The sequence below is a fragment of the Nanorana parkeri genome, unplaced genomic scaffold (genome assembly GCF_000935625.1).
Source record: "Nanorana parkeri isolate BGI_ZX_2015 unplaced genomic scaffold, ASM93562v1 scaffold960, whole genome shotgun sequence".
Lineage (NCBI taxonomy): Eukaryota > Metazoa > Chordata > Amphibia > Anura > Dicroglossidae > Nanorana > Nanorana parkeri.
In genome coordinates, this window is record NW_017307228.1 from 494,039 (window position 1) to 500,083 (window position 6,045).

The 6,045-nt window shown below is 47.7% G+C and overlaps 1 protein-coding gene across 2 annotated transcripts in view; it reads right to left on the bottom strand.

Moving 5' to 3' along the window:
* Positions 1-4,445, bottom strand: part of VAMP7 (vesicle associated membrane protein 7) — a 37,546-nt gene extending 33,101 nt beyond the window's left edge. For both annotated transcript variants that reach the window (XM_018566589.1, XM_018566588.1), the window contains exon 1: positions 4,334-4,445. The gene's annotated coding sequence lies outside the window, so the exon portion shown is untranslated. The remainder of the gene's footprint in view (positions 1-4,333) is intronic.
* Between the last annotated feature and the right edge of the window lie 1,600 nt (positions 4,446-6,045).

Here is a 6,045-nt window from a genome sequence, read left to right on the forward strand (position 1 = left end):
GCGATCGAGCGGCCAACGGGGACAAGGGGCTCTTCAAATCTGTTGCATATGACTTGCTCATCACTATGCGAGTAGTTTTTGTGTCAGATCAATTTTTACTCCATATTAAATTAACGCACCGTCTATTTTTGGTTTTACAGGTCTGGTCACTGTTAGAAGACACTCCTAGGCTGTGCTTTTGTGCTCAATATCCTGCTCCTGAAAGTGGAGCTAAAACCCAACGGTCAGAGATTCAAGATCTCCGCTGTGTCCTTCAATAAAAGTACTTTTTACTGCACAAAAAAAACATGCCTATGTTATGGGACCTTGTATCTTCCTTTTAAAACACACCAAACTGTAAAGCCGCACAGGAGACAATGAGATTTCCACTTGCAATGCATGTCATTGCAATAAAATAATGCGTTTTACTGCAAGAAAACAGAAGAGTGAACACGGCCGTACAGTAAACCGTCTCCAGCTACAATCTCTTAGCTGTTTGTCTCTTCAAATCAGACAATTGTACACTATACACACTGGCAACATGCCAGAAGGAAATGAGCTGTATTGTATAGAACCGACATGGAAAGAAGATTTCTTGTGCCCCCCTCGATAAAAGTGGAGTTTCACTTTAAGGGAGATTGTGTTCCTGATAAACCTGATAAACTGAAACCGGATGTTCACATGACATATAGGATCTACAAGATAACCCAGTAAGTGAGGATTTCTAGCAAATTGTACACACATATGGTAAAGACATTTCTAGATTTTATTTTCTGATAATAAAGCCCCTTTATGGCCAATACAACATTCATTATGACCCTCCTATGATTGGACAACGGGTGATTATTGGGTCCTATGCCCTGATCTACTACATACAACTATAAAACACTATGAATCCACTGCTTAAACACACCAATAGACATGTCGGCCATTAAAAGAGAACTATGGGGTAAGTGTTTTCCTCATAGTTCTCTTTAGGGTCACCGGAAGACATAAACTAACGTCCTCCGTGACCCAAAGCTCAGTATATAGCAGGCAATTGCCCGTGATATACTGAGCGCCACAGCCGGGATGTATCCTGACAATACTATCTGGATCCACCCAGCTGTGCCCGCCCCCTTCCCTGTTCATTCCACCACTCAGCGCTGGAGGGGGGGAATCCCTGCAGGGAGCAGTGACTGACAGTCACGGCTCACTGCAGGGAGAGGATTGGGAAGTGAGCGGATCGGCTCCATGTATCTGCTCAATTCCAGATCAACAGAGCCGACCTGTGACAGCGTCTTTGTCACACGTCGGCTCTAACTATGAGGTTGAGCGGAAATCGCTCAACACATAGTTCTCCTTTAACGATTTTAGCAGGTTTGAGGGACAATCAGATGTTTCTTAGGACCTTCAGACCTCAGCAAACACCACCAGATAACAGATGGGAGGGAGGAAAAAAAGTCTGCAGGGCAAGTTACATTTTCTTAGGTAACAGACTGCGTTCCACGGACATAACACTCCCATCCACTAAATACACAGGCATGCTTACTTCATTACGCAATATATGAGGGTAGGCGTCCATGTCGCTGTATACAAGAAGAAAAGGTTTGCAGTAGAATTGTGTGAACAGGTCCGGTTAGGTTGGGGTTAGGTTCTCATTTGTGTCTAGATAAAAAAAAAAAGTTATACTCACCTGATCCTCAGAGCCGTCTTGCTCTTAAGCTGGCCATACACCATACAACCATCGCACGACTTTCATTGTGCGATGGCTGTAAGGTAATAAAAATTTCGTACGATCTGCCCATCTTGGACAGGCAGATCGTACTTGCGATCGCAAGCCCTCCCCGCTGAGGGGAGGGCTTTCCGATGATTGCAGTGCTGAGCGGGCAGTGTGCGCTTGCGCACACTGGCCCATGCGGCATTCGTCTCCCAAGCACGCCACTAACCCGCCGAAAATCGTATGATTTTCGGCAAGTTTTCGAGCGTGCTCGGAAGACGAATGTCGTGCGACTTTACAGTAGAAGAGGTCGCGCGCTGCCCATACACCTGCCGATTATCGTTGGATCGCGGGATCACCCACGATTATCATGCGATAATCGTCAGGTGTATGGGCACCTTTAGGCCCCGTTCCCACTGCGCGATATGCAAATTGCGCGTTTGTCGCGTGATTTGCATATTGCGCGACATCGCAAGATTTTCCGCGCGATATCGCGTTCAAGCTTGCATTGAGCAAGCTTGAATCGCGGCTAAATCCGCTCCAAAAAGGGTCCTGCTGTAGCGACACACGACCCGCGACAGCAGGACCCTTTGCCCCATTGAAATGCACTGGAGCGTGATATCGAGGGAATTACCGCGCGATAAATCGCTCAATGTGAACGGGGCTTTAGACTGGTCGTTCCAGCCTCGTTCCCCCTCCACTGTAGCAGTCCAAGGATCCTTGAGTCATCACGTTCTATACACAGTGTATAGGACATGAGGAAGCCAACGCACATACCATCGCTGCAGCAGAGGAGGAGACAGGCTGGAGGGAGCGCTGTCAGAGCTGACCGGCTCCAAGGATCAGGGGAGTAGAACTTGTTTTTTTTAACCTAGACACAAAGGAGCACTTAACTCTTGCAGTGCTGGGGTAGCCCTACTACAGGCGTGAAGAGAATTTGTTCTGGGAGTTTTGCTTTGAAGTCTTTTGTGACTGGTGTCCTTATGCCAAGCCAGTGTTGGGTGGTCCATGGAAGGGGTTGTGCCAGCCAGCAAGAGACCAATCACATAAACTCAAATATACAAATTATTGGAAAAATAAAGTTCTGCCTTCATGTAGGTACTTTATCATGGGGCTCAGGTCCTTATCCAATGAAAATCATCCTGTGTGGTGCTGAAAGTCATTGCAGCGCTTGTGATTATTGGGCTGTGATTGGCCAGTGTAAATGTCTCACAGATGTCTGCCAGTGTCTGATAGATTTCATGTTCTTGGAGTAACCGCGTGTATTACAACACTGTGTGTCACATGACTAGCCCCGGGAAGGGGCAGCGGAGGAACTAAGCTTACATGATAACGGATACCACTGACTTAAAGGCATAGGCCACGTTTACCAAAAAAATGATATATATATATATCTATCTATCTCTATATATAAATAATAATTATTACTTTTATTACACATTAAGAAAAAAATGTGCATCTGATATTCTTTTGCATTGGAGTCTGCAAAGAATTGCAACTGAGATGTGTGGATCCTGGGTGCAATGCTCTGACTCTTGCAGATTCTCCCTCCTGGTCTCTGTACATATCCAGATACGGACTTACAGTTACCGGACGGGAGGAATTATGAATGCACTACAAGTCGGTTGATGTCACCACACCTGTACCCCATTGAGGCCCCGTTTACACCGGGGCAGTTCGGCCGCGCGGATCCACCGACATTAGCGATCTCATACATTGCTATTGGGACAGTTCATGTGACTGTCCCCAGGTCGGAACTGCTTCCTGCACTATTTTTGCCGCGCTGATCAGTGTGGTTTCCAAACCTCAATGGCACCGTGCTGATCAGCGTAGTATGGGGCGTTGACACGCAATTAAAAACTCCCAAAAACTCCCTTTTGAAATTAGCGTGGTAACCGCGCTGATCCGCAACCACCCTGGTGTGAACGGGCTCTGAGAGCTACAAGTCCCTCTGCCAAGTAGCCTCTCCATTCAAAGTTCCTGTGAATGGATGCTGTGGCTGTACGGGTGAAGCCACGCACAACTGCGGCCATCAGAGAAGAGACCTCTGTCCCCAATACAAGGCGCCATTTACAAGTTGGACACAGCGGTGACCACAACTGCCAACAGCTGTCCTGGAAGATCAGATTATTGCAGCTTGAAGTAAATGGAAGGTCAAAATGTTTTTAAATCAGTTTCATAGGGTAAGAAATGGTTAAAGTGCACGTATAGCCCAAACAGGTTTTCTTTAGCTTTGGATAGAGTGTGGAAGGGTTAAAGCCCCTGCCAGTGTCTTTTTTGTGGTCTGTATAGCATTGGGGACATTTCTCTTTACTTCCTGTCCCAGAAATGCAACAGGAAGTTAGTGGGAGAGAGAGAGACTCTCTTGTGAAAGCCCTGGCACTCACTTGTGAAAAGTGAAGTCAGCAGAAGGGAGTCTTGTGTTAACATCAACCAATCAGATAGCTGGATTCCCCCCATAGAGCACATATATAATGATGGGTTGCCATGGACAACAGCCCTCTTCTACTCAGCTTCAAACTCTATGACATGCTGATATATAAGGCTGCTGCTCCTCTCCCCCCTCCTGTCTCATATCCCCCCTCTTCCTGATACCCCAGTGCAGCCCCCCCCTGCCCCTGTGTGATCTCTGCCCCGGGATGTGGGTGCCCCTACCTGGAGGTGTTCGGGCTGTACACAGTCTTCTCTCCTGATCACAGAGCTGATTACATGCCAGATTTCCCTGTGCTAAGTCCTCCTCCCTTCTGTAAGGACAGATCACGCTGACTTCCGCAGCTGACTCTTTGTCAGAGTGAAGCATCATGGGAGATGTAGTCCCGGCTGCTGACGCTCAGAGATACATACACCAGCGGTAACACTGTCCATAGACATAATACAAGGCTTCCCAGGTTTGGGGAAGATCTGTCCACAAGCTGTAAGGATTCACATCAACATACACAGGACATTCACACATCAGATCTTTCACAAATAATGATTCTAAGCCCACATTCACACCTCTATGCATACTGGGAACGTGGCATGTTTGCGCACACTTATGTGCGTTTGTGCGCGTTCATGTGCTGCGTTTGCTGTGCGTGCCCATTGAGTTCAGTGGCACCTAAGTGCGCACCAAACGCAGCAAAAAATCTCATGTACCAAATGTTTGGCTTCTGCGCTTGTGCGTGTTTTAATATGCACAATCGTAAAGCAAAAACGCACGTCTTCCTGGCTGCGTTTGGGGTGCCATGAGAAACTAATGGCGATGTTTGTATGTTGCACGTTTTGCTGCATTTCCGTCAAAGTGCGATTGGTGCCCATTCACGGAACGTGCAGCTATAAATGTTATCTACGGGCTCTATTTATCATGCAAGATTCACACAACTTTCAAAGAAGACTCACATGGAAAATGTGTGACAGCTAGGTAGGAGCTGTGTGAATGTTGGGTGAAAACAAGTAGCCTACATTCACACTTGAGAGTCGGTGCCTTTGGTCGGTTTTCACTTTTTTTTTGCACATTTGTACACTGGAAAGCTAGTTGTTATGAGGAGGAGAAGATGGTTGTTAGGTGAAAACGCACATGACGCAGGTTTTTAGGCGCTGCCCTTGAATACTATTGGGGCCTAAAACCTGCGATCATGCTTTCTCCCACTGTTGAGTGACAGCACATCTCTCACATGTGAACGGACGCAATAGAACAACATGGGGATCTGAGTTTCCAGCGTGAAAGCTCTTCTGGAAACGCACATCAATTTACTGGGGGGCTTATAAATAGCAATTCCGTGTGCATTGTGTACTGTCATCATAGAGAGATCCGCTCTATGCACTGCCTGCTCCAGTGTTTATGAATTTCCCCCATTGTGCCCCTGCAGTTCAAACGCGATTTGAACCTGAGCTCCACTGAACCCAGAAGGAGCGCCTCCTGAACACGGAATGAGCACTTCCTGAACATGGAAGGAGCATCTCCTGAACCCGGAAGGAGCACCACCTGAACACGGAAGGAGCACCTCCTGAACACGGAAGGAGCATCTCCTGAACACGGAAGGAGCACCTCCTGAACCCAGAAGGAGCGCCTCCTGAACCCGGAAGGAGCACCTCCTGAACACGGAAGGACCACCTCCTGAACACGGAAGGAGCATCTCCTGAACACGGAAGGAGCATCTCCTGAACATGGAAGGAGCATCTCTGAACAGGGAAGGAGCATCTCCTGAACACAGAAGGAGCACCTCCTGAACCCAGGAGGAGCGCCTCTTGAACATGGAAGGAGCATCTCTGAACAGGGACGGAGCATCTCCTGAACATGGAAGGAGCACCTCCTGAACACGGAAGGAGCACCTCCTGAACCCAGAAGGAGCGCCTCTTGAACATGGAAGGAGCATCTCTGAACAGGG